At 36.9% G+C, this 27,246-nt stretch overlaps 1 protein-coding gene across 5 annotated transcripts in view; it reads left to right on the top strand.

The window, feature by feature from the left end:
- The window catches only part of ssh (Protein phosphatase Slingshot), a 256,624-nt gene that overhangs the window by 181,415 nt on the left and 47,963 nt on the right, over positions 1 to 27,246 (top strand). Inside the window, exon 1 of one of the 5 annotated variants that reach the window (XM_017910249.1) lies at positions 18,139 to 18,192. The exons of the other annotated variants lie outside the window; for them this stretch is intronic. The gene's annotated coding sequence lies outside the window, so the exon portion shown is untranslated. Of the gene's footprint in view, positions 1 to 18,138; positions 18,193 to 27,246 lie in introns of those variants that run through there. 5 annotated transcript variants of the gene reach the window in all.

The following is a 27,246-nucleotide window of genomic DNA, read 5'->3' as shown; positions in this document are numbered from 1 at the left end:
TCGAGAAATTTGCAACATTAGCAAAAAGAAATTTTGCATGTTTCTGCTAAACAAGTTTGATTTTCAAACTCAAGGAATAGCAACTTCTTTGGGGTCTTTTTCTCTCTTTTGAAAATTTTGCCATTAATAGATAGTGTATGCGAGGGGTCGACATTTAATTACTTGCTAAATTCCACAATTTTAGATTCTTAAATTGTTGCTAACAGGTAAAATTATGTTTTGATTCTTTAGATTCGAAGTTCAGGAAAGTCAAGTATCCAGTTCCATTCTCTCGTTGCTATCGAAATAATGAGAATCGAAAGTTATCTTCGACATCTTCACCTTGAAGATCTATTGGTCCGAAGGGAACAGACTTCCTGAAATTAATATCTTTCCTTGCAGTAATAGGAGAGTTCGATAAGAATTAAATTAACAAGGACTTCAATCTCATCGACTACAGAACTTCGTCTTAGATTTTATCAAGATTTAACCCAGATTCAATTTAACTGAACTAAAATAAGACGATATGACCCTTACAGATTACGCGAAATAAAACCCCTCTATTGAACAAGTTTATTTTTATTATTAGTAATTATTTTTCTCATTATTAGTCGTTTTTATTGTCATTAATTAGGTATCTTTTTATTATTATTCGTTTCTGTTAATATTAATTATTAGTTCCCAATTTTTCGTTGTTATTATTAGTAGTAGTAGTAATAGTAGTAGTGGTAGTATTTATTTATAAATAGCTTAATCTTCCACAGTCCAAATGTCGTCCTACATTTTATTTTGATTTTTAGACAATGAATCACTTTCGAAAAATAGTAAAATTACAGCTCAGTCTACATCTTCATGAAATTACGCTTTATTTCAAAAGACCATTTTTTATATTTCAATAAACGAAGGAAAATACAAGAGTTTGATAGGAGACCTAATTCTAACCACGCAAAGGGTTGAACTATCGCGTCGTCTATACATATGAACCTTTGATTTGTGAAATCGATTCGACAAGACCCAAACAACAACTAAAAATTCATTTTAAATATCAAAAATACAGCATCGATCAAGTTGTTCGACGTAAAAGTTTGAAAAGATTCAAAAATCGGAATTAATTACTCTGAGCCCATGACCGACACGTGCAATTAAATGCTCCCACCTATTAAAATACCACGAGCATCTCCACACAGGTTTCATATCTAAATCACATCGCATCAGATCTAAGATCTATCATCGGATCTGAATCGCAGTGTAATATCGGGAAGATGCGCGAAGTCACGTGTCATTCCCAAAATAAACGATTCCATCAAGCAGGAACGATCATCAAGGTACACCTAATAACCATGACTAACAAATAATCCCGTATAATTACAACGGATGGTCCGAGACGACACCCACGGAAGACATATAGGGTCAGTCGATAGAACTCATGAAAGGGGTCGACCCACGTAGACGCGAACCACGATCGATGTTCTAAATGAAACTAATAATAAGTGCATTCCCGTTGCACATGCAGCCACGTATTTCCTTTTCCCTGACAAGAAACGCGTCCCATGTGCAAGATAGAGTGAACGTGGCCCGATCGGAGCGTCTAGCTAGGCTCTAGAAATCGCAGTATTTCATCAGAGAGTTATAACGATTGCGTCGAATGCTTGATACTTTGAGTTATTTTTACTCTCGACACTGAGTTATTCGAGCAGTATGTTGAAAGATATTTTTACTCGTCTAATGAAGGTTTTGTCTCTGTCGACTGGCTTGGGCCACGAGTGGCTCCTGCGGTTTGGAACGCGTTTAAGGAATTCGTGCTTCTAGCTAGCTAGACGCTTTCTTCCTTCTTGCAAGCTTCCTTTTGCAATTCTACAACGAATAGTTGCTTAAAGAATAGTCCACGGTATAAACGTTCATATTCTTCACAATCGTTTCAAGGGCCTAGGCCTTCAGTGCGTGACAAAATCATAGCACATTCTATAATTCTCAGTTTTTCTCGAGTAACTTCAGAGCGGTATATCTCGACAAAAAAAAATTGCTTGATCATAAATCCAATTTGATTTTAAAGATGAGGCTTAGTGCTGTACAAGGCAGTTGATAAAGATTTTGGAAAAAAATTACTGTCTTTAAAATATTTTCGTGAAAATGCCAAGAATCGATATACTTATTTATCTCTTTCATAAACCTAAGGTAGTAAGCATCTTCTGTTTCCATATTCGGATTCGTCACCTGATAATATATATTAATTATAATATTTCCACTTTCAAAAGTCAAAATCTCGTTGATCCTTCTTTTCTTGGTACGTGTGTTATCATTTTGTCGCAGTCAGTTTTCACATAAACGAGTAAAATTTGTACAGAGAATTGTAAGCTGTAGTCAATATTCTTCTGTATGATTGAGGAGCAGACATACTATGCGAGTACACGTGTAACATATGCATACATTGTACGATATTAGTTTCAAGAAACATTGGAAATTACAGGCTGTTCCATTATTCTGTCGCATACTGTATATATTATATCAGAATTTGACACCAAGTCGCCTGATCGCGAGACCGTCGTGGATAGTAGGAATGTAGGAATCAGCATGAGAAAAGGGCACGGAATCTCGTGGACAGCTCGCGATTAGATGCTGGAGTAGTTGAGGAAACTCAACGGGAGAAAAATGGACTATCCGTCGAGACAGAAGGCTCGAAAAGAAGAATCGAAGCGCAACCGAGATGCTATCGACGCGGAAGAGGATCGAGCTGAATGGAAAGAAAAATGAAGCGTGGGCCGGGGCTTAATTGGTCGGCATCGCAATTGTCTTATGCACGACTGGACGATGAGGAACTTTCTTACCTGCCCAACCTCTTCCGCTCGCGGATTTTTCAGCGCGGGTGAAAACACGTCTCGTTCTTCCCACATGAATTGTCTTCTTGCGATTGTGTTTCACCGTTCCGTTTCTTGCCACGTGTCTAAACGCGTGTAAACATATTCACGTACCGATTTCTTTCTCATTTATTCTATTTTAGACAATTATCGTTTGTGCGTTAATTACTTCCTTGTTTTGCCTCCTTTTCCAGTTATTCTTTTGTTTATTTCTTCGATTTCAGAGAGTAAACCACCGTGATTGTCCAGAATAATGGCTATTTTCAAGAATCTTTTTTCTTTTAATTAATTTCATTTTTTCTTTCTTGTAGGTGTCTTTGATTTAATGGTTTTGAAAATTTTTCCAATTTTTGAGGTGTTAATTATTGCAGCGATGGCAAGCATTGGTTTTTCTTATTTTTACAAATTTTATTTTGATATTTTGCGAAGTCATTTTCGGGATGCTAAATGTTAAGGAAACGTAAAATAAAATAGAATTCGAATTTTTCAACCAGTCACGGTGGTTTTAATTGGTCTATTAGGGAACTTTCGCTGCGGATATAATAATTTATTTCTGTATAACGGGTAGTGTGAAATTCGAATTGCTTATTATTTTAATATTAGATTTATCAAGTGAGTCAAAATTGCTGGTTTTCGACATTTTAGTTTTGCAGTTATAGAAAGCAGCCGGTTTTGCTAAAATTAATATCTGCTATTATTTAAACAGAGATGTAATTACATGTAGAGCCATCTATCTTCGTCATACCGCTTTAATTATTATCATTCGAGTATAATACCTTATTAGCGATACCTAATTACATGGACTAGCCCAAACCAATTTATTTTCAACGTACCACTTCAATTATTATCATTTGTACATAGTGCGTTTAACTTCACATTTCAGATCATTAGTCATGCAATTAAACGCAGAAAGTTAAACAAGGGAAACGTGTTTGGAGTGAAATTAATTTAGACAAGTGAAGCACTAATTTCGAAGTAAATATCAAATTTAAATAGCCTAAAGGTACTGGGTGCGTGTAACGAATACTCGTGCCTCGGAATGAAAAAGAAAGCAAATACGTTTCTTCTCGTTTCGAGAGCAACCTCCTTCAGTAGCTCCATCGAAACATAATAATTACGAGTCAAGTGTGCGTATGGCTGGCAACAAATTACCCAGGCAGCTTTCGAGAAGGTAAAACTCTATTGAGAGAGAGAATAAGCCAATGTGCAAGGTCGTGCAATATAGGAACGCAACAGACAATTGGGGTTGCATCTTGGACGATTACGGTTGTCTAGATTTTTGAAATTTTCTCTTGAACGTAACTGTACTCCAAGATATTCGATCTTATGTACTCCTTTCATTTGATACCATGTATCACCATTGATCCTTTACATCGTCGTGTGTTATGGGAATATAACGAACAATCTAGGTTTCATCTTAAATGATGAAGATTCGAACAACGATTGCCTAGATCTTTGAAATTAATTTCCTCTAAAATGAACTGTTAATTCAAGAAGTCTGATTCCGTATATTCCACTTGCGAGTATTTTTGCAAAAAGAATCCACGTCGATTAGTACAATTCACGGATCATCCTGCGCATGACTCTCCGATTACGCGTTTCTCGTAACTCCTAGCATCTGCCATCATCAGTCAGAATTTTTCCAAATCCTCGCTGCACCTCTCATTCCGATAAACAGCTCGTCAACCATTTTAACAAAATCAAATCTCGCCGAATCTGCAGCTTGAAATATCGGTCATTACCCTCTCTTACCTTCTCTTAACTCCTTTCCTGACAGAGTAATATTCCAGTACTTCGTCATCGTTTAACAATGATCGAGTGTCAGTTTCGTTCGATCGTCTCATCGGGGAGTTTCTATTCTATGAATAGACAGGACGAGAGTCTCCTTGTTCATCGACTCTCGTCGATTTTTAGCAGGAGCCGTGGGTGGCTGTCGAGCGGATAGAGAACCGTGTCGAATTTTCGTAGGCGGAAATGCGGATCGATTCATCAATCGTGGAGCATTGTAGCGCTTCTCTCGAAAGATCGCGGCCCATTTTGGCGTGAGACGCGTCCGCAGCTTCTCACGGTGTCATCGAGGATGGAAGGTGTCGGTTCAACGACATCGCTGGAGACTGATCGATCCTCCAGGCATCCTCTGCGAGCCACTCGAGTCTCGGTATCGAGCCACTGATTATGACGCCGGATCGTGCTTGAAAAATGCCACGTAGGAGACGCGTTTGGGATGGAAAGGGTGCGACAGGAAAAGAACAACGTCGGATTTGTTGGGCAAGAAGAGATGGAGGTGGAGATGATGGCGTTGGCTGTTAACCCTTTTGTTACGGCAACATTGGCTGAGTAGCTGTTAGAGTATGGCTATGCTGATGGCTGGCATTAGGTGTCTGAACGATGAAGATACGTGGATTAGGGAATATATGAAGGGGAAATGTTGGGTTGCTGCTTATGAAATGGTCCATTTTCTAAGTGCGTGAAATCTTGGAAAATCTTACACTTACTTTTCATTTAGTTAAATCAGTCATTTGTGTCGCGCGGGAAAATATAATACAATATGGAAACAGGAAAAAGAGAAGGAAATTATTTGATTACAACTGAAGTAGTAAAAGGAACGAGAAAGAAGGATGGTTTTAGAATATTACGATATAGCAAGTAACTATTTTCTAAATACAAATTTCAATTATTCGATCGAAATTAGGAAAACTAGATACATGGGTTAAATTTTGATTAGGGAAAGTTAATATAAATATAATATATATATAAATAATAAAAGTTAAAGTAGTATGATGGTAATCTATTATTTAAAATCACTATTATTTAAAAGATACGAAGATAGAATATAACGTTGATTCATCCTTTGCTGCGTATGGTAACCTTAAACCGAGTTTCCCTTTAACTCACTAGCGCCACCACGGTTCATATCTCCACTCAGACGTATCGTATGTTTCGTCCAATTCTTTTCTAATCCTATCCATATAATCTTGTAATTTCTTCTTTGCTACATGTCCCATATCGTTTCAATCATTTCAATTAATCAATATTTTGATACTTTATTCTTTAAACGTGGCAAACATAAACGTTCGAATATTGTTATATTCGAGTGTATGTCCTCAAATCTTCACGAAAAGCGAAATCAAAATTCAAAGATACTATGAGTACAAACCGTAGATATAGATCATAGTTCACTCAGGGAACATCAACACGATGCTTTTACTCTGCGAAATATAATTTGGCGCGTATCACACGCTATTTGAATGCTCGAGTGAAACATACGCGTCGAGTTGGTGTCGAAAAGCAGTAGGTGGTACATCGTCTGCAATTTGAGTATTTCATTGTTGCGTTGTAGCGTTTCGTTAGACTCGAAATGGTCACAGCTTGAACGATTCGACGAGTGATACAACCAAGATCGGAAATTTTTTCTGTCGAAACGCTTGGATTTCTTTCACAGTTTTGCAGGCCGAGTCGAGCCAAAAAACGATCTCGGATCGGGCGAACATGGCGAATAGGTGACATCGACAAGTTGCAACAACCTCCATGTGATCTATTGTCGGGAAACACGCGGTGAAGTTCGTCACGGCACCGAGAACTCTGTCGGTCTATCGTCGTTGACGTTGTCGTCGTCCTATTTTTGGAGAAGCCTCGTTGGACCCGACCATCATCGTGGTGGGGTTGCTCGCGACCATGGACCACCGACCGCGCCATTTATGGACGCGCCGCGTGGTCACTTTGTACAATTCTGCTTTGCAACCCCGAGATTGCACGCATACCTGCAACCCCGTTACTATACTCGGTTGAAATTCGCCTCTGTTGCACGAGCTGATTCGCAGGGTTCGTGAATCTGGATAGAATTTTCAGAAATTTCGATACATTGCGATAATGATTCGTTATATTTGCTGTTTTTATATTTATGAATTAGAACTTTGCGTGGAGATTGCTATACAGGGTGTCTCCCAAAGATATGTACGACTGAGTGTCAGGTGATTACTCCTAAATTAGTCATTTCAACTTTTTGTCATTTGGAGGTTAGTTTTTAAGCAACTCAAAATGAAAAATTATCATTCTTTTCTCTATACTTTGAATTATCTTTATGTATGTTCATTCACGTCTGTCACTATAGTCATCGAGTCTAGATACATTACGTAACAAATTTTCTGATTCATTAGTTTAATAAATTTTCCGATTTAAATTTACCGAATCACTGTTAAGTTTACTGTCATTTAATCAAATGAATGGGAATTAAATGACTCGCTCTGTATTCGAATAATCGTATAATCAAAATTCGCATTATGGATGTTCGAATGTTTTATGGTTAAAACATAATGTTTTGCCTCGTTTTTAGCAAGGGAGTTCTAGTTTCTCTACTTAGAAAATTTATTATACGTGTTTGCAATAGATTTATCGAAATTAGAAAAGCGAATAAAGAATTTAAAAACGCTTGGATGAAATAGGATGTAGATGTTTGATAAAAATAAAAAACATATTAGACGTTTCTTATAGAGACGAGAAAATAAGTTTTCTTAGGCTGTTATAGTTTCATTTGACACAGGTAATAAACGTTTATTGCGATATAATTCTCCCTTTTGACTTTCTTGATTAATAGTGTATCTGAAGCTAAATAAAATTTAGCAATCTTAAATAATTGATGATTAGTTGTGTTACTATGATATATCGATTGTTGGAAACAGTAATATTCGTTAATTTTTCGGATAGATAGAAAGGTAGTTTAAATTGGATTTAGAGGTTGTTGATATTTAGCATATTGAAATTTGAAATATGGAACTGGGATACTTCATCTACAGTTCGCAGAAAACGATATCAGGGTGTTTTAACAAAAAGCTTTCCATTCATACTTTGTTCCAAGCATTTTCAAAGGAAAGACCTTTGATGCTGTGGAAACTTTTCACTCTGGAGTAATCGAGGATCAGTCTACATTCTGCTCCAATTTCAAAATAAAAGGCACGATATTAAAGCTTCTGCATCAAGAACTTCACTCCAAATGCGTGTTATTTCTGACATTTCTGACGAAACGATCCCAGTGAATCTATTCTCGCAAAATAATTCAGGGACATTCGATATATTGTATATTTAATTATTTTTCTTAATTAAAATAATTTTTCAACAGCTGTAATTTCGTGAAGAGAAATCGTACAATATTTGTGAGATCAATATAGAACACAGTCTGAATTTTCATACCTATTTTGAATTGTGACCTAGATGTTCTTATGGTAGGAAACGAAGATAGTTCTTCGCTCAAAAAATTGTAAGGCAGTTTCGTTAAAAATCTTGAGATCCAAATTATTAAGTTCTGTTTTCAGAAATTTCATATAATTTCACGTGCTATTTTCGTTACCAAGTTATTTAAAGTGTAGTGTAGATATAGTATAGATTATATAGTACACAGTATAGATTCAGTTTTGCATATCACTGTACCATGGCTTGAATTTTGTTTGATATTCGGTTATTGGAAACCAATTTGTGGAAGATGAAACTTGCTGTGTGTATAGGATTCGAATGTTTGGATATGCCATGATGAAACCGCTGGAATTTCAGCATTTGACGTCACTAGTCATTTTTTACGAGTTTCAATTTAGAAAATGCATCGTAAAACTGACGTATACTTGAATTTAGCCTTTGAAGGAGCTTACGTAGATAAATGTTAGGATGGTTTGAAGTTGATTGTAGAATTTAAGACATCGGGGAATGAGTCGAGATAAAGGTCAGAAAATGCCATCGACGATGTTTTAAAAGAGATTACTGAAAGTGATAGGAGACAAATAGTAAAGGAGATGATGTTTGCAGCTACTTCGCATTCTAATTATCCGTCAGTTTATGCAGACAGAAGATGTAATGAGAATTAATAAATAAGCTTCGAAAAGAGATAAATAATAGTTGAATATTTCTATATAAATATCTCACGTAGAGAAATTTTGTATTTTTGCAAAATAGGAGTAAAATTTGAAATTAATACAAATTAATATTTGTATGTAATATTTCCATATTTGTGGTGTAATGGAAGTAAGACAGAAATAAATAAGATGAGTAAAAATAGAAAATTTTAATTCTAAAGATATTATAAGTAGTCAGAGTTTTGCTGTTTCTATGAGTAATGGATTATAATTGTTTCAATTGTAACTGTTTCAGTTCTTAAAAATTGAATCATTTCGAAATATGAGAAATGAAGGTAGCATTAAAAGAATTTTGGAAATTTAGGATTTTTAATGAGGAATCACTGGAAAAGTCGTGTAGAATTATATGAAAATTGTTTTAATTAAATCTAATCTAAATGAACAGACTTTTCTCTCATTTTTTATTACGTCTATTTATTTTACAACGACGTAAAATTACTTTTTCAAATTGGCAGAAATTCCAATCTTCATATTAATTTCATCCTTCTATCAAAATTAATTTCTTTCATTTTTCCAAGAGCAAACGTAGCAGATCGTATATGACATTAAATCACGATGTCATAATCACCGACGCAAATTCTTCAAAAATGAATTTATTCGTGCTGAAAATTTTATGTGCGAAGTCAACGTTTCGCACGTATCGACCCAATAAATTTGTATTTATTTATGCCGTCCTAATTTCAATATTACTTCAGGAATTTTTGAATTAATTTATCGAGGGATAAAGAAATTTAATTAAAAATCGTGAAACATTGATCAAATTGTGTTGCGAATAAGAATACACCGTGGGTTCATCCGAACACGGTAATTTTCACTAGCACTCGAGGAAAGTTCTTATTTCGAGACATATGCCTGACAGATTCCAACACTTTCTCCCTCAGGTCATATTTCACTGCATGCAAACTTCTTCGCGGGATTAAAAACACGTACGTAAATAGCTGAAACAACGACTGACAGGCAAGTGAAAAAGTCTCGCGATCAAGCGTAATTAGACAAAAGTCATAAAGCAACGAAAGTTAGCCAACTACTTAGTCCCGGCTTAGTTCAGGTACATGCAATCAATTTTCATTAACGTCGCGTCGTTTTTCATTTCTTACGAGCAGAACGAGATTATAAAAAGATTATTTCTTTAGCCAATTATTAGTCAAGCTTCTTCAGTTCTGCTCAGGATGTGTTATGGTTGAAAGCAAGTATAGCGTTGCGAGGGAAAATTGAATTATTTCTATTGGCATAGTTGTAGTATGATATACTAGTAACAGTAATTCAAGTTGCACGAGTTCTTTTCGAAAATAGATGAGAATATTTTTCTACAGAAATTAGCAGATATCTGTTATTTGTTACTATTTATTAGTAGATATTTATCATTGTTCGTTATTACTCATTGGCAGGTATTTATTATTAATTATCACTATTTGCAGGGATTTATTCTTACTTATTAGGTATTACTTTAGATATTCAAGATCAGTTTTACCAGTGTAGGACGTGATTATAATATATATACCTATGTTTGTAAGGAAAAACACTGCTTGTCATTTACTTATTAGCATTTTTATCGAATTAAATAATCTTTTTAAATTAATACGCTTGTCTTTTTGAACAAAGTATAATTTTTTAAAAACGTGGCATGCGGTGTTTTTTCTTATAAAATCATAAATAAAATTTTCTCTTTCAGTACGAAAATTTTATTTCTTACGTGTGATAGTATTGAAGTACTATGTATTCAAAGAAGACTAGTTTTAGTTTATTGATATATATCATATATCTTGCAATTTCTAAACTTCAACATTCATATTACACATCTTCGCTCAATTTTATTCCATTAATCAGCCTTTTGAAACATTTTACCTTAGAAAATAATTCCATTCTCGTCAGGCAAGACCTAACCTTGTCTACCTACAATGAAGCAATTTGTAGGATAAAATTCACAATGTCAAGAAATATTCTATGAACACCATGTTTACAACTGCGATTACAAATTCCTGCAAATCATAGTGAGAATAAGTATGAAAATATTTAACAAAGGCGAGCCTAATAGCAGTATTCTGATACATCATGCACTCCTATTCTGTATTCAATATTCTCGCTATTGAGTTATCCTGGCTTGCACGTTTCGTCGTCAAAACGTGGTAGTCTGATGCACAAACCTCGAACAAGCATAGGAGATTCACAGTGATTTACTAAGGATGCGTGATCCATGATTTATCGAGTTCCCTGAAAAGCTAGCTTGGCCGATGAGATTCGTTGGTCTCTATCTAACAGGCTTCCATTGAGTTTCCTCCATTTTCATCTCTGCGTCACCTTGACACAGAAATCACGAGCTGCCTTCTGGTCCAGGAACACTAGGCAAAGGATCTTAATTGATGCGCATAACCTAATTAATCCTGACTTTGAGGACAAGGAGTTAGGATTAGGTCTGTGAATCAGGATCGTCTTCTGATGCTTCTGACGCTTGGGATGCCCATTGGAATACATTTACTTAGTCATCTGTCAGAATTCGGACTGTTTATTACCCAGTAAACCTAAATTTTTCGTTCCAATATATATATATATATATAAAGATATTGCACGTAAAACTGAATTCTCGCGTGTCCTCCTTTTTCTATTGCCAAGACACCTTGGTGGAAGGATCAGAAGGCGTGTTCGAAGTCGATAACGTATAAATAATCATCGCACCTTGGAACGTTATTTACATAAGCAATTAACGATCGTGAAGGTGAAGACTTGTCGAACTGGAAGGCAGGTGGCTTATGTTTTCCGTAGCCCGTTTACTTTCACTGTACTGTCGCTGCACGTTGATTCGTAATGCTACCTGCGCGTTAGGTAATCGATGAATAATGAAGCGACAGCGCGGAAAGAAAGTGGTGCTTCGACGGGAAATTTCGAGCTTCCTGCGGTATCATAAATCCTGTGCGGGATTTTGGATGGAGAAAGGTGTTCCGAGCAGGAAGACAAGTATCCGGAAAGAAGTTGTTCAGGAGTCGCGACATGAATTCGTAAAGGCCACGAGCGATCGACCCGTTCGGGCTAGATCAATTATGTAACATCGATGTTTCGTCCGAAACTTCCATTAAAACTTGGTAACATGTAAAGAGAAGATCTTCATGCTGGTTGGAACTGTCGAAAGATGCTGGATACGTGTAAAATGTATGCAAATTTGCGCGGAGATATTCGTGTTTTGTAATTTCGACTATAGTATACTTTTATAGTCTCTTTTTAAATCTATGATCCTCTTAGGTTGCAGGTATTTCGTAATTTAAGAACGTATTTTATAATTTCAGCGATGATATATTATAGTAGCCATTTTCCCTTTAAATCTATGATCTTGTTAGGTCATGTAGTGTTACGTTTAAAATTTATTCAGGGAGATTGGTATTTTGTAATTTCAACTAATAGTATATTGTTATAGCCTCTTCTTAAATTTATGATTCTCTTAGATCATGTAGTGTTACATTTGAAATTTATGCAAAGAGTTAGGTATTTTGTAATTTCTACTATAGTATGTTATTAATTTTATTTTAGATTTATAATCTTCTTAGATCATCACGTAGTGTTACATTTAAAATTTACTCAGGCAAATTGGTATTTTATAATTCCAACAATAATATTATTATTGAATCATGTAGTGTAACGTTTAAATTTCCACGGATTGTGTGCCGAAATTTTGAAATATCGAAATATGCAGGATATACAAAAGAAAACTTATTAGTTATAATTTAAATTATTCTATGTTATTATACTTTTCTTTTTCCAAGTCTAGCGATTTAAAAATGAAAAGCACACTCCTACGAATTTTCAGGCTCGTCCACGATTTGCGAATTCCTACATATTGTATCTTGTACTACTCGTCCAACAGTCTCTAAGATAGTCTAATGAAAGTCTATTCCAAGGATTATCATCGTATATCCTACAACAAAGTACTAATTTTATTCTTCCAATCTGAGCACACCTCGATAACCAGTGTCCCAGAGTTTCCAATTTCTGAGTCCACCATTTCGAATCCTCTTAGACACGTCTCTTTCTGTACACGAGCAAATTCCCATTAGAACACTTAGTTCTAGTACTCTCCACTCTGGCCATCGGTTTTAGACACAGTCGACAGGCAGCTACAGTCCGAATATCCTTCCAGTTTCCAATATCCACGCCTGTTCCCTAGCTTTGTCGATTTTCACCTCCTCCAAGACGCTGAGTCTAATCTCTAGCGAGTTCAATCTAATTCCGAACCGGTAACCAAGCCTCTCTGTCCACTTCCCTCAACAACAGGCGACTCAGTCTTGTCGTTCTACAATTCGTACTCCTGAGGGTCTCTTCAGGTCTCGTAAATCATCACCGAATATTTCCTGTCACGATCCAAGTTTGCAACATACCTAGATGGCATTGTCTGACAGAGGATTTGTTGAATGATGCACTCTGATGCACTCTGATACACTCTGATGCTTCAAAATGCAAAGTCTGGTTGCTTGTCTAGTTCGTATTGCAGAATATACGAGATTTGGATTTAGTGCACGTGGTTTCTGTCGTGGGTCAGATCTTACTGCCTTATCAGTTTTAGAGTCCTTTTTATTCGTTGGAGTACAGAGACTTGGATACGAGGATGTAGGGATGCGAGATTGGTTTTATGTTCTGGCAGTAAAGTGGTGATAAAAGAGGGAAGGATGTGTGGGTAAGGAAGCTTGGTTATGGTCGGATAGGGTATCGAGTGTGACAAAAATCTCAGGTCTCTTGCATGAAATTGCTTAATTATTTTATCCAGAATTTGGCAGAATAGCTGTCCCCTGTCAGGTCATAGAATTTCAGTAGACCTACAAGAATATTTGTAAATAATATTTTAACGAAGCTCAATAGTCATCTTTTCACTAACAGTTAGTTATTTCCATGCTACTCGAATTTTTGGGTTCATGCAAAGCTTCGGGATAGATCTCCAAAGGCTCTCTCTGTAAACCTAAGCTAACCTGAGAAAGTTAATTACGAATTCCAATACAACCGTTGCGTTTATGGGATTGTCATGGCTACGTGACCCTTTAAGAGGGTTACGAACTTCTTCTAAAAACATCTTGCTTAACGGTCTTTTCGAGCGTCGTTAGGTTTTATGACACCATACAGAGGCTTCGACTTGTTCTCCCGAAACGTGTGCCGAATATTCTACGAGTGGTTTCAAAATCCTACGAGTATTCAGAGTTCGTCCAAAATACCTGAATAGAGTCGATAGATTGGTACTCTGCTGTTCTTCAGGCTCCCACTGTATTCGTGAATTCGGTTATTTCGTAAACTGTCAAGGATCCTGTCAAGTTCCAAATACAGCGAGCAGCTATACTTGCCAGTATTAATTAAATAGGATCAATCCTAGTGTTCAGGATTTATATTAATGTTCAGGATCGATGACACACATTGGGCCTTACATGGTTGGTCCGTAACACCTAGGTCCACGTGTCTGTTAACGCCATCATCCCAGGACAAGTAAGAATTATTTATGTCTGATTAGTGTCTGAATAAAAGTCAGGGTGAATAATTAAAAATGGAGAAGTCTGTGACCTATTCCTAATCTTATCGTCATCGCTATTTAACGGGAAATATAGAATCCATAACTCTCTGAGGCACGGTGGGATTAAAAGTGTCCCACCTTATTGAAGTACCGTAATGCATGCTGGGACATCTTTAGTCCCACCTCGAAGTATTGCAATAGCTGTATGCACACAGGTTTATATTTCGCCTTATTTACGTAAAGCAGTTGGTAAAACCTTCGACAAATATTATAAATGTATTCACTCGTGTTGGCAACGTTTAGCATGCCAGTATAGGTTCATCAATTGTCGCAAGTGAAAGGTTTATTGCGACAATCTTTCTTTCCTGGTTTTATATTTTCACATTACGTGATCCCTTCATTAGCAAAAATATATTATTTTTGTTTCATTTAAAACGCAATCAAATTTCTATGCAATATGGGTTTATTTTATTATCCGAAATCGTGTGCCTGTAAAGAGTTAAACAGTCATTACTCGCTGGTAATTTAGAAAAAGAAGATTAAAAATAACGAATAGTGACATCCTCGAAAATAGCAAATGATCACGTGTAGGTTATTAGCTCGAGGGTAAGTCGTTATCCTGAACAGGTATCGATACCTCGATTAATTAATCATTCTGCATTCCATTTCGTTGCCAGTTCATCGAACCGGCAGGGGAATTAAATCTAATTAGAGATTCGATTCATTCTCGAATTCCAAATCTCGGTAAAAATTCGCAACACGCCCAAAGTGTGCTCGCTGAGCATCCTTCTCGCGATTAATTAGAATTTAACGGTAGCTCGCATTAAATCTAATCCGAGTTTTATCGAGATCGTATATCTGCTTTGAACTCGGACTCGGTGATGGTAAATTCCGAAATGGTAAATTCCGAAATGTAATTATCCGTGTGTGAAAAACGGTTTGCCGGGAAAAAGCAGTTGAATATCGCAAGAACGACCTCGTGTCTATCGAAGAAAAATCCTCTTACGATGGATAATTAGGCTTCGGATATAGAAGCGAATGATTAACACCGGTTTTATTACGTGTATCCTAGGATTCATTTATTTGTGAAATATCTGACGACGCGATCGCCGATACCACGACCCAGTTTCTCTTAACAGTTATCCGAATAACCAGTTTGCTCTTCCTTAATTTCACGATTAGAACCTTGTAATCCAAGAGCAATCCTTTTTCGTTTCGGCGGATAATGTTCAATTTCTCGCCAACTATTATGCTATCAATAGGATATGTACTCCGGAGTAGCTGGAAAATTGTGGACTAATTAGCTTTATCGTTGAACAAACTGCAAGCATGATATGTAATTTTAATTTTATTACGTAGCTTTAATTACCTTGATAATCATTGTACAGGATAAGCATCGTAATTGGAACAGATAGTTCTCCTGTTTTTGTCAACGTAGGAGGATTAATGTCAGAAAAAGGAATTTTGTTTTGGCATTTCGTGATTTCAGTTTGTTAATCATCCGAATGTCTATATTTGCGTTGCTCAGGTTCCAAATTCATCGTGTCTTAGTCGTGATGTCATATTTTTATGGATTTTTCGTATCTCGTGGATGATAGAGCCGTGTATATGGGATTAAGGTTAAGTAGTCAAGAAAGGAACGTTTTGCTGGGTGTTTCGAGGTAAAAAGGGTGCAAAAACAATGCATAAATATGGATGCAGCGAAGGTTGGAGCAATTACGCTTTTTCAAGTGTCGCAAAAATTCGGATTACTTCAGCGGGTAATTTGTACGTAATGTGACAAAAAATATCAATTTAAGCGAAAAGTGGGATTGGGATCACGTGTTTATGACAGTTACGTCGCAAAAAAGAATTAATTGAATTTATGGGAAAGATAATCCTTCGAAAATGTAAACATGCAGGAATTCTTTATAGCAGGAATTAAATATTTACAGAAAGCGTGGAGAAATTATTTAATAGCAAATTAAATATAGGGCAAAATGGGAATAACGATTGAAACAAAAATTGTATAATAAGAAATGAAATTTACGTAGAAGGTAATAAGGTAATTCGTTGAAAATATAGGTACACAAAAATAATAATTTTTCATGATTATTCGGATCATTTGGTTTCGTAGCTTTGCGTATTTCGCTTATTGTACTTTACAGACGTAGTAAAATCATTGGCCTGTAACGCGTACGAGAATATAAGTGTACCTGGATAACAATAATCAGAGAGGTAGAATGAAAATAAATAATTGCATAGAATTACGTTTCTATCTCGATAGAAGTTCATATTAGTTTTTCCAAAGGCAACAATATATTCGCCATGACCGCAAGAACTATTCATCTCGACTGGTTTGCTAATTCCAGCGTTTAAACATAATAAATTTGTACGCAGGTGATTTCTTCACTCTGCTATCCGCCATGCGTACTTCGTAAACATTCCATGAGTGATAAATCTAGAGTCTTTCTATCCACGTCCAGCTTCTTCCACAAATTTATCACCAGCAACACCTACTGAACCTAAGGAATGGCAAAATTAAACTCACCGTGGCGTACCTCGTTACTTCAAATTGCACATCGCGCGAACCGAAGTATAAATTACCATTTACCATCAGCACCAAAGATAACCGGGCTTCATTTTTCCACGATGCATCCCTCGACGATCACATCCTTCCGGAACATCGCATCGCTACCTGTGCCCCAACAAATCATGCGAACAGTGAAAAATACGCGAAACGCGTAGACCTAACTCCTCCTCAATCTTCCCTCCCGATACTCCACGCTCTTGACTAATTTAAATTAGCGCGCTCGGAAACCAGTAACTAATAAATATCCCCGTAACAGACACTTCGCAAATCGCGACCATAAATTGCCGTGGAAATCTCGCGCGTTTCCTGCAACGTTATTCATCGGCCAGCATCCAGGTAGCCACTTCCCCGAGAAGGCTTCCCTAGTCCGGTTTTTATTCTACCTGGGCATAAAAGACGCGGAGTTTGCCGGTTTCCAGGTCGCCAGCAACAGGTTTGGGTGTGGTGAGTGTCCAGAGATAAGTGTTCCTCTTTCTCGACCATGCAAAACGGCCCGCCTTCGATTCTCATTAACCATAAGCGTCGATTCCGATTACGGAGCATAATTTCCTCGACCTCTTCGTTTCTCCGTGCACTCGTTCGTTAATGCCGCCATTTTTTCCACTTTCTTCCTCTCCCTTCTATCATCCTCCCCCCTTTTTTTCCTACCTCCCATTTTTTCCTTTTAATCGAAGCAGGAAGACTTCTCAGATTAGCGAAGAATCAATGAACCTTCGCGAGTCTCCAACCGGTTTCCAACCGGATGACGAAGACGTTGCCACGAAATGACACCTGGCTCGACGATAAGAGCACCGATATTCGATCCAACGGCCATTCTCGACGGCCAGCCGGATCCATCCGCAGCCTCGGGTGACGAGTTTCGTTGCTCCCTCTACGCCGATTATAGGTTCGACGACCAGCCGTCGTGATATCGCGACGCAACTTTCGTCAGAGACCCCTTTACATCATCGCAAGGACTCGTTCCTTCTACAGCAACTCTGCTCGCTGGTCTCCTTGCCGGTTTTCACTTTTTCCCAGAGAAATCGCGGTGCCTCTGTATACCGCTCGGGCGGATACCTCGCCACTGCTGCAAAAAGCTGCTTTCCCGTTCGCAGAGAAAACTCGCAGACTAATTCCACGCTGCTGGCGATTCCTGGTCACGTGTTCTCTTCACCAGCGCTCGTTTCGGCTTATCTGCGAGAGATATTGCTACCCTGGAGAATGCAAGCTGGAATGCTAGTTGGGTGTTCGTGGCTGTTCGAATCGGGATCACGGTGTTTGGCTAACCTGTTAGGCTACGCTCCTCGTCGAGGATCTTGATTAGTCGAGGAATTATTGGACGAATTGTCGCAAGTCTTGTATGATCCTTGACGATGTAGCGATCTTGTGTATTTGGTATCCAGGAGCGAGGATCTGTCGAGGAACACGGTTAGTAGGTCCAGGATACTGGCTATCTGAAGGAACAACTAATTCCAGTTAGCACGCTTGCTCATTGCAGATTAATGGAGGTCAAGGGTATTGATAGAGTAAAACGTCGGGAATTTATGGTAACGTATATATCCTTTGATCTCCTTTTGCGTGTGTTCTTTTGGCTGATAGAATTTTACTTTGAGATCTACTCGTTGATCATTGCTGGTCTTCGAGACACCAAATGGAAATTTTATAAATCTCGAATGATCGTGTAATCAATTTTTCTTTCATTTCTAAGGATCGTTGTAGTTTATTACGATAGTTGGAGATAGTTCCTAACTCGTCGTTTGTTCTAAAATTTGCGAGACACCTTGGATACCCTAAAGTCATTTGTAACTTAAATAGGATTTACCCTCACACCTCGACAAAGGTGGTACATCGACGTCACGTGTGGCACTGAAATTACTGTATATCACATTATCCTACATTACATAAGTATTTTACTACTAGGTTCCTTCGATATTAACATTCGTGTAGAAAATTAGGAGAATCATTTCAAGTTTTAGGAAATATCACGTCTTCTAAAATTGTCAAAACTTTTTAAACTTTCTAAGGACGATGTCTGCCCATTGTAATGTATTACAGTATGTTGGATAATTAAAGTAATTATTCAAGCAAAATATTAATTTTCTATACTACGATTTTATAATTATTAAATTATAAAGAGATAGCAAAGGAGCGTGTATCAAAACATGTTAAGTATAATTTTACTTTGACGAAAGTAACTTGACTTGTGATTTAATTTGATTTGCTATTAAGGATTCGTGACGAGTTGGACTGATTGTAGTGTGAGGGGTTATTTACAGATTGAATAGGCCTAAAAATATTAGATCTTGATTTAACTCTATGCATAATAATTCCTAATAATTTCCTGTTATTTTAGATGTACTTCAGAAGATAATCGATTGACAGGATAGAATTTCACTAAACTTTTATTATTAATTACATCGATAATAGTATTCGAACTTTATATAAATACGATATTTGTGAAATCTCTAATTTCCCTGAGTTACCCCCAACAATGAAATTCAATATTTGAAATCTATTAATTCAATAAATTTATTAACAATAAATTACCTCTATTTTGGTTTCAATTAAACAAGCTTGATTCATCCAGAGGACCAATATAACCCAAAACATGTTCATGCAGGAGAAATTAAAAATTACCTTACCTTAAGATTACATCACCTTTAAAGGGTTTAATAAAATCAATTAGACAATCGATTAAATTCTTCGAATAGCAACGAAAAGAATCACAGATGTCGATTTAGCAGAAAGGAGAAAAATCGTAAGGAATCCCTGGAAAGTAGTACTTTTAAAAATAATCAAAGTAATCTTTTTCTTCTTCTTTTTTTTTCCTTTATGGCGTTGAAGATCTTTTTCTTAACACGTTGAAATATTCTGGGCAATATCGCTGCAGACGTGATATCAGAGGAATAATTTTTATCAGAGCCTGTTCGGTGGGCGTGAATCGGCAACAGCTTTCCAAACTGGTTCCGCCTATCAAAGCGGCAGACGTCAATGGGTAACAACAGGTTGCAGTGTGTCGCATTATCAGAATAATACAGAATCGAGCCAGTGATAATGACAGCTGATGAAAACCACAATGGATCGTCACCGATCGACGCCCATCGACTGGCTGCGTCGAGCAACTCGTGTCCATTCCGTAGTGTTGGCAGCACTGTGTTACTCTATGTACACCTCGTGTACTATCTCTAATTTACAGTTATCGTGAGCACAAACGCTGACCGGGAAATATTTTGCTTCATTTTTTAATTAACCGCTCTATTTCAGGAAAACATTATCCAAAGTGTCACATTTTCTGAATTATTTTTTATTCCAATTAAGTTGGATTCCAATTAAGAAGGAGAGTATTCTTGGTCGTTTAATATTTGTGTTTTTGAATCATCATAAAAATTAGTTATATTTTAAAATGATTATTTCAGAATTTTTGATCTTCAATACACTTGGTGCAACTAGACTCTAAAAATTGTAGAGTTTAAATTTACTTTGATGAAATCAAGGAAAAGGTTAATAGTTGATAGGTTCAATTAATTTCGATACATTTGTGATAAATTTACGAAAAAGAAGATATCGTGCGAAGTATCGTTATAAATATTTTATCTTTATTTGAAGTTGAGATATAGTTTGTCCCAGTTTGCCACGTTCATCGTTCTGTATGTACATACGCGATATGTGCGAGACATGATTTTTGTACTTACATATTACCCTGCCACAGAAGCTCTACACTCGCAGCGATAATTCTTTTGCCTAGATAGACATCAATTGTCCGTACTTGGACCATGACTATGAATGATCGTGACGTTTTTCTTTCGCAGTGGCTGCTCCACTAAAGTATCATCCTATTATGATTACTTCCGTCTCATTGTTTGCCGCGTTTGAATTGAAATATCGATTGCATAGTCTGGTCGTGGGGACGATTGATCGCGTCGTTGTGCTCGACAATAAGCTATTGGATAAATTCTTCAGCCTGTTCTACTTATTAAAAACCTGACTCTATCGCAGATTTGCTCGAGCAATAGAGATTTATGCCTTCGACTTCTTTTTGAACTTTATTAATGCTGCTTGTCGCGTCGGATTGGATAAGGCAGCTCCGGTATTCGCCAATTTTAAATCTTCAGAATACGCGTAATTTATTTTCTGTTCGATCTGTTAAAGAAATAAAATAAGAAATTATGGGTCTCTGTTATAGTTAGTATAATTTATGTTGGTATAAAATATAGGTTCGTCAGGGACAACGGAGAAAAAGAATTCTATTAACCCTTTTGTGAGTAGGTGTTTTTCATATAATTGACAGAAAAAGTTTTTGTTTCATTGTATTGGCTGTACATGTATGTCGTATTTTACTGTACACAGGAAAAGACTAACACAGTAGATTGTGAATTGTTCGAATTAATTGTTCAAACAATCGGTGTGGAAGTAACAAATCTAGAATTGCGTCATAAACCATCTGGAAATTAGAAATTCTTCAACTATAAATATTTATCAGGTGAAGGAATACATATCTGATGAGAAAATGGAGGATAAGAAATAAATTCCCCATTGGAAAAATACATTCTACCCATTATAATGGGCAATATACAATTTTTGTATACGAATAGTTGCACATGTTTATAGTCAAGATTCGCATAAGAGTCAACTATATTAATTTACCGTCGAATTAAGTAAATTTTGCAATAATTTTACTGCAGCTCAAAGCAGTTCGTTACTTAAACAAAAAGGGAGGGAAAAGAGCATCCTGTGTATTACATTTCCATAACAACATAATATTATCAAAATTTCGTTCTTTTGCGAGAAGAGGAAGAAGGTCCATCCAGTCAAAGCAGACGAGAAATAGACATACAATGATTCTCGAGTTTTCTGATTTTACTCCCTCTAGAATCAGCTTTATGCTATACACAGTCACGTCAAACCGTTATACAGTACCGGTGTGTTATGGCACGCAAGATCAGCAAACATAAATTCGTTTTATAGTCCGAGACTTTCTACATATTACTTTTAAAACATCAATCTCAAAATTCGAGAAGAAAAATAATTTAATTGTTTCAAAGTTTCAGTGGCTTGCACCTTTAACGCCTACGTCTATAAATCAGAGCGGTGGGTATATATCGTTATTAGGTCATTCTTGTTTGACTGCAATTAGTGACGGACTGTTCTTTGAAGAGATTGTGATTAGCTTCGAAATAGTAAGTGGACCGTGTGTCTATCTTGCTATCGCGTGTTTTTATCTTCTACGAGTTAATAGGTCTAGCCTTTACGTAGATCCTTGGTAGGACTATGTAATTTGTAATTAACTGGAGTTTCCAAATTTGAGGTATGAAGGTAGGGGTTACAAACGGAAAAACGAACTGAATTAGCCCCCTATACTTCAGGTACTTGGCGTATGTGATGGCCAAGCGTCAGGTGTCATTGTGTTTTACCTGGGTACGGAGTCGGCAGTATGGTTTTTCCTGATGAGTAATATATGACCTCCGAAACGGTATTTCAAGGATTAATCCTTTACACTCGATGATCTTTTAGCTAGAGAAGAGTAGAAATTGGAAGATTCTCTACTAAAGCAGTAAATAAAGAATTGTAGAGTTATTTGACTTCGATACTTCGCGCATTGTTACGTTACATTAAATTTGATATATTAATTAATATCGATCTTCCAAATTTTATAAAATGGCGACTAAAGGTCACCTCTCGAGTGCAAAGGGTTAACAGTGGGGACAGCCCGTATCTCGCGAGTAAAGCTCACAATCAATCAGTATTACCTATTCGCGTCTATTGCGCAGCTTCCCTCACTCGCACTCCGACCCACTAAAACTGCACCGAAGCAAAGGAACGCTGCACGCGAAAGGTATGCTGTGTATATGGACAGTACCGGGTGCGAGGACAATATCGATACCTGGGCTTGCTTGAAATTTAAAATCTCTGCCTGGATCTCGTTGTTCATCGAGCGATCCTCGCGTTTTCTGCCAAGTAGTGGGGGTCGTGCAGGACAGAGTTAGGGTAGATGGTTATCGACGGTAGTTAATGCTGCGAGCCAGGTACGCTGTTGATGTCACCGGCTGTTCTCGCCGCGCTCCCATGTGCATGTCACACTATAATCGCTTCCATTCCTTTCACTGTTGTGACTACGGCGTAGAACAGGTTGGAGGCATATACACGGGGAATCGTGTGCACGCAGCTCGTTCTGCTTCGCGGAATAACCGCGGGTAAGTCGCGTTGTCATGATCTAGATCCATTCGCGGATCATTACACCGGATGATCCGGGAGAATCGCGGCGGCGTGGCGATCGAATGAAACGTTTTGTCGCCGCGCGGCCACTTTCTGTGTTCTTCGATCAACGCTTTGCTCGAACGTTTAAAATATAAGTCGTTATCCGTGTATCGTGCTGTTGCTCGGAGATCAACGAAACAACGAGAAGCTTGTATGTACGTAGACCAGAGGCGAGTTCACAGCCGGCTAAATGGATTTCGAACGGTTGCTATTAGGCTGATGAGACAGTTATCTGCGGTTTAAGTTCGTCTAGTTGATGTTCTATCAAATTTCGTATCGCTGTCCACGGTAGTTAGATTAATATCTTTCAATTACTTGGAAGAGAGAAATTTTTAGTTTGTATTAATTATATTATTAAAAGAAACGAAATTTGCAATGTGAATATTAGAACCTAATTATTTGTATTAGGAGTATCCTTAATTAAATAAATAAACTGGGTCATTAATATTACAGGGATATAGCAAGAAATGAAATTATTCGTGACATATAAATATATTGTTAATTATTATGAATTATATAAAATGGGAATAGATTAACAGAGATAGTAGAATCCAAGTGTTTGCAATAGAAATGTCGTTAGTTGATATCTATTCTTCTCTCAGACAATAAATATATATAATAGGAAATTTTATTATTTGTAATGTACAATATTAAGTGGAGGATTTATAATAGAAATTTTGCCAATTGTTTGCAGGTATTTCGAAAAGGAGTATAAATGAAATATATAATACGATAAAAATTGTAATAGGGATTGTGATAGTTTAAACTAGGTTAAATTATATTATTATAATAATGTCACGAATAATTCAAATTTTTATGTAAATTTAAACGTTGAAGCAAGTATTCCACAAGTTGCTGGAGGAAGTAAATTCAACATTTGAAGAAAGTTACGTAAATGTTAAGGAAGCTCGAGGCAGGTGATTTTTTTGTTAAAAAATCAGTGAAGAGGAAGGCCGGAAAATGCCATCAGCGATAATGCTTTAAGAGATGCTGAAAATGGCCTGTGACAAATGGAAACAGCATGGAAAGTGAAGAAAATGGCCAAATGGGTTCCACGTGATTGTTACAATTCGAGGCTTCCGGATCTGTAAACCGTGCCGAATAACTATATACACTCGTACATGAAAGTATTCGAACGTTTACATGTGTTGTTTCTAAAAAGAGATATATTCGTGTTGCAGTTAAATATTTGAAACGGTAATGACGTGTATATCAAGGAAGTACTCTTGAAATTATACGAGTAGAATTAAAAAATAATTCAATTGTATGTACAGTATTTACGATACACCTGTTATAAATATATAGTCCCGATGAATCTCGAAAATATTGTATAAGTAATGTGTAATATTAGTAAAAAGTACCGCTAATTGGGAAATACGAATGTTCAATACGACGTTGCTTCATCTTCTGTTGCTTATGCCAGCTCTAAGACGATTTTTCACTTAACTCACTAGCGCCGCCACGGTCCATATCTCCGATAAATGTAATGTAAATATTGTACATACCATTGAATTATTTTCTAACTTGGCTGATATAATCTTGGGATTTTCTCCTTGCTACATGTACCATATCTTTTTATACATTTCATTTTAACGCACATGTTTCAGTTGTTGAACTTAGTAAATATAAGTGTTTGAATACTTTATAGTGTATGAGTGTACGTGTTCCGACATTTCGCCAGCATTGGAACTAGGTTTAGAGGTACTCCAAAGATACTAAAAGTCTTGCGAGAATGGTGAAAATGGAACTACAAGTTTAACCTTCTCTGTTACTAATTAATAAAGCGAGAAATTGGACCGTCAGACCGAAGACAGGAAGATTTCTAATTTAAATATAAGAAGAAATATTGAAAATTCCAAGATGCCATCTTACGCGTTCCTCGATTAATTAAATTAATTTAGTTAAGCAAATGGAAAGGAAAGAAATAATAATGATTGGAGGGTAGGATAATTACGAGTATGAAGTTCTGCATGAAGTTTGAGATCTGTGTGCTTGACGTTCCAAATCTTTGAATCCATTTTATGTTTATCTGAAATACGATATTACGTACTGTAATACTTCTGTGAATCAGTAAGTCCTGAGGGCTTCTCACTCCCAAAGCTTCTTAGTTTGTCTCAAATCTCTTTAACCACCTTTGTTTTGTCGAATTACTATGAAATTCTAAAAATACCCGGATACTACTGCAGGACGAAATTTGACGAAAATGCGTGGGGTAAAATACGTCCATAACTTACAGACCATTTACTGACGGTAAATTGTTTTCTGTAGCTTATTTCTCAATATTACATTCGTAATTGGGACTAAAACTAAAACCAAAACTGAGAAATAATTTCGAGAAAAATTCTGTTGCGAAATAAAAATCGCGTGGACGTGTAAATGCCACAGAGATGTATTTATTGGAACAACATTTTGCTCACGATTTACTGATTTGCTGAACTTCTGCCGAGCTATTATCCAGACAATTGTCGAGCGTCACTCCTATATGAATGCTTACAATAGCTCGAATGCAAACAACGAAAGAATGGGAAGAAAGAACGTGTGTTTGAATCCGGTTATATAAACGTGAACTCTGGTTATTTGAACAAAAATCTGCGCAAAACTAGGGAAGCGTGTACGAAGTTCCATTATTCAATGAATCTTTCAGTAATATTTACAATGATGGAGACAACTAGTATGTGTAACACGTTATTTAATTCGTGTAGAAATTTTGCAAACGAAAACGTGGTTTAATATAATTGTACATTAATTAGGTAAATTTAATGAAAATTAAATTATTTAGAGTCAATAATTGTATCGAAAATGAATTATCGAATGGAGATATTCTATAGGAAATATCTCAGTTATTGTTATTATTATTTTTTTCTTTCAACTCGAATTATTCTCTCAGCAGTTTTGCAAAATCGAAACGATCGAACCCCCATCGAGGATTGCTAAAGTAGACAATGCAGAACGAGAGAAAGAATAGGCCAGCGGCATTCTCGAGGCGCGGCTTCACTTTCGATAAACAGCGCTCGATGGTCTCTCGTTATCACGGGACGCGAAAGCTCAACGACCGTTAGCCATTGTAAACGGCGATATCGGGAACGGCCGAACGGAGGAGCCGATCGTCGGCGACTTTCACGGTTCTTCTAGCAACGGGCCGGCACGATTATTTCTGGCCGGGATTGTTCCACTTTTGCGACGCGCCCGTAAACTCCTCGGCTGCGAAACACGAAGAACGGGTCCGGCAACGTGGAACTCGGTCGAATTGCCCTAGCCTCTTTACGACGCCACGGCGAATTTTCTTCGCCGATTCGAGCACGGTGAACCGTGCACCTTTACGACGCCATTTACATCCATTTTTCACCGTTCACCGCCGGTTTTAATGGGCCAACGTGATCGCACCGGTTCATCATCCGCTGCTGTGCTTTTGGAGGGGGCGGGGGGGATGCCATATTTTCTGCGATTTTTTACTCCGAATTTGTGCGATTATTCACTGGCAATTTGGATTAATTTTCATTGTGAATTTCTGTGATCGCTTACTATGAATCTGTATGATTTCAGTGACTTTTCACCGTGAATTTGCCCGATTTTTAACACCGAATTTGTCCGAATTTTAACACTAAATTTGTGCGAATTTTGAACGGGAATTTATGTGATTTTTAACTCTGATTAAACTGAATATTTGTGTGATTTACGACTGTGAATATGTGTGATTTTTGATCGTGAATTTCAGTTATTTTTTACTGCAAATTCGTGTGATTTATGACTGTGAGGTTGACTGATTTTTGGCTATGAATCTGTGTGATTTTTGGACTGTGAATTTGTTTGAGTGCATATGCGTAGGAAAGGTAGATGATGGGTAGTCGTATTTGTTTTTTACATTATTTTATATTTTATTTTTCCTTTTCCCTTTTTTTGATGGAAACTTTGATCTTTCAATTTGCAGGAATATAAAAGTCACCAAGCGTGGAAATAACCAGTTTGATAATTAGTCGTAATTGCACCGACATAATTAATTGACCTTTAAGATAAACTCTTTCTATTAGGGACAGAAACATAACTTTGTGATACTCGTAATGCTTAATAATATCGTGTTCAAGGCTAGATCACTATCCGAAGCTCGTCATTTTTATATACCAGCTATTTCTCTAACTAATTTACAAGAAAATTGTGACATACAGTTTCGATTAAACCTAAATGCAATGCTACTTTCTTTTCTCTTCGATTCGATTCTCCAAAATTCAC

Source organism: Eufriesea mexicana, unplaced genomic scaffold (assembly GCF_001483705.2).
Source record: "Eufriesea mexicana isolate 0111107269 unplaced genomic scaffold, ASM148370v2 scaffold87, whole genome shotgun sequence".
Lineage (NCBI taxonomy): Eukaryota > Metazoa > Arthropoda > Insecta > Hymenoptera > Apidae > Eufriesea > Eufriesea mexicana.
The sequence above is the reverse complement of the archived record's forward strand: the minus strand, read 5'-3'. Positions and strand labels throughout refer to the sequence as shown.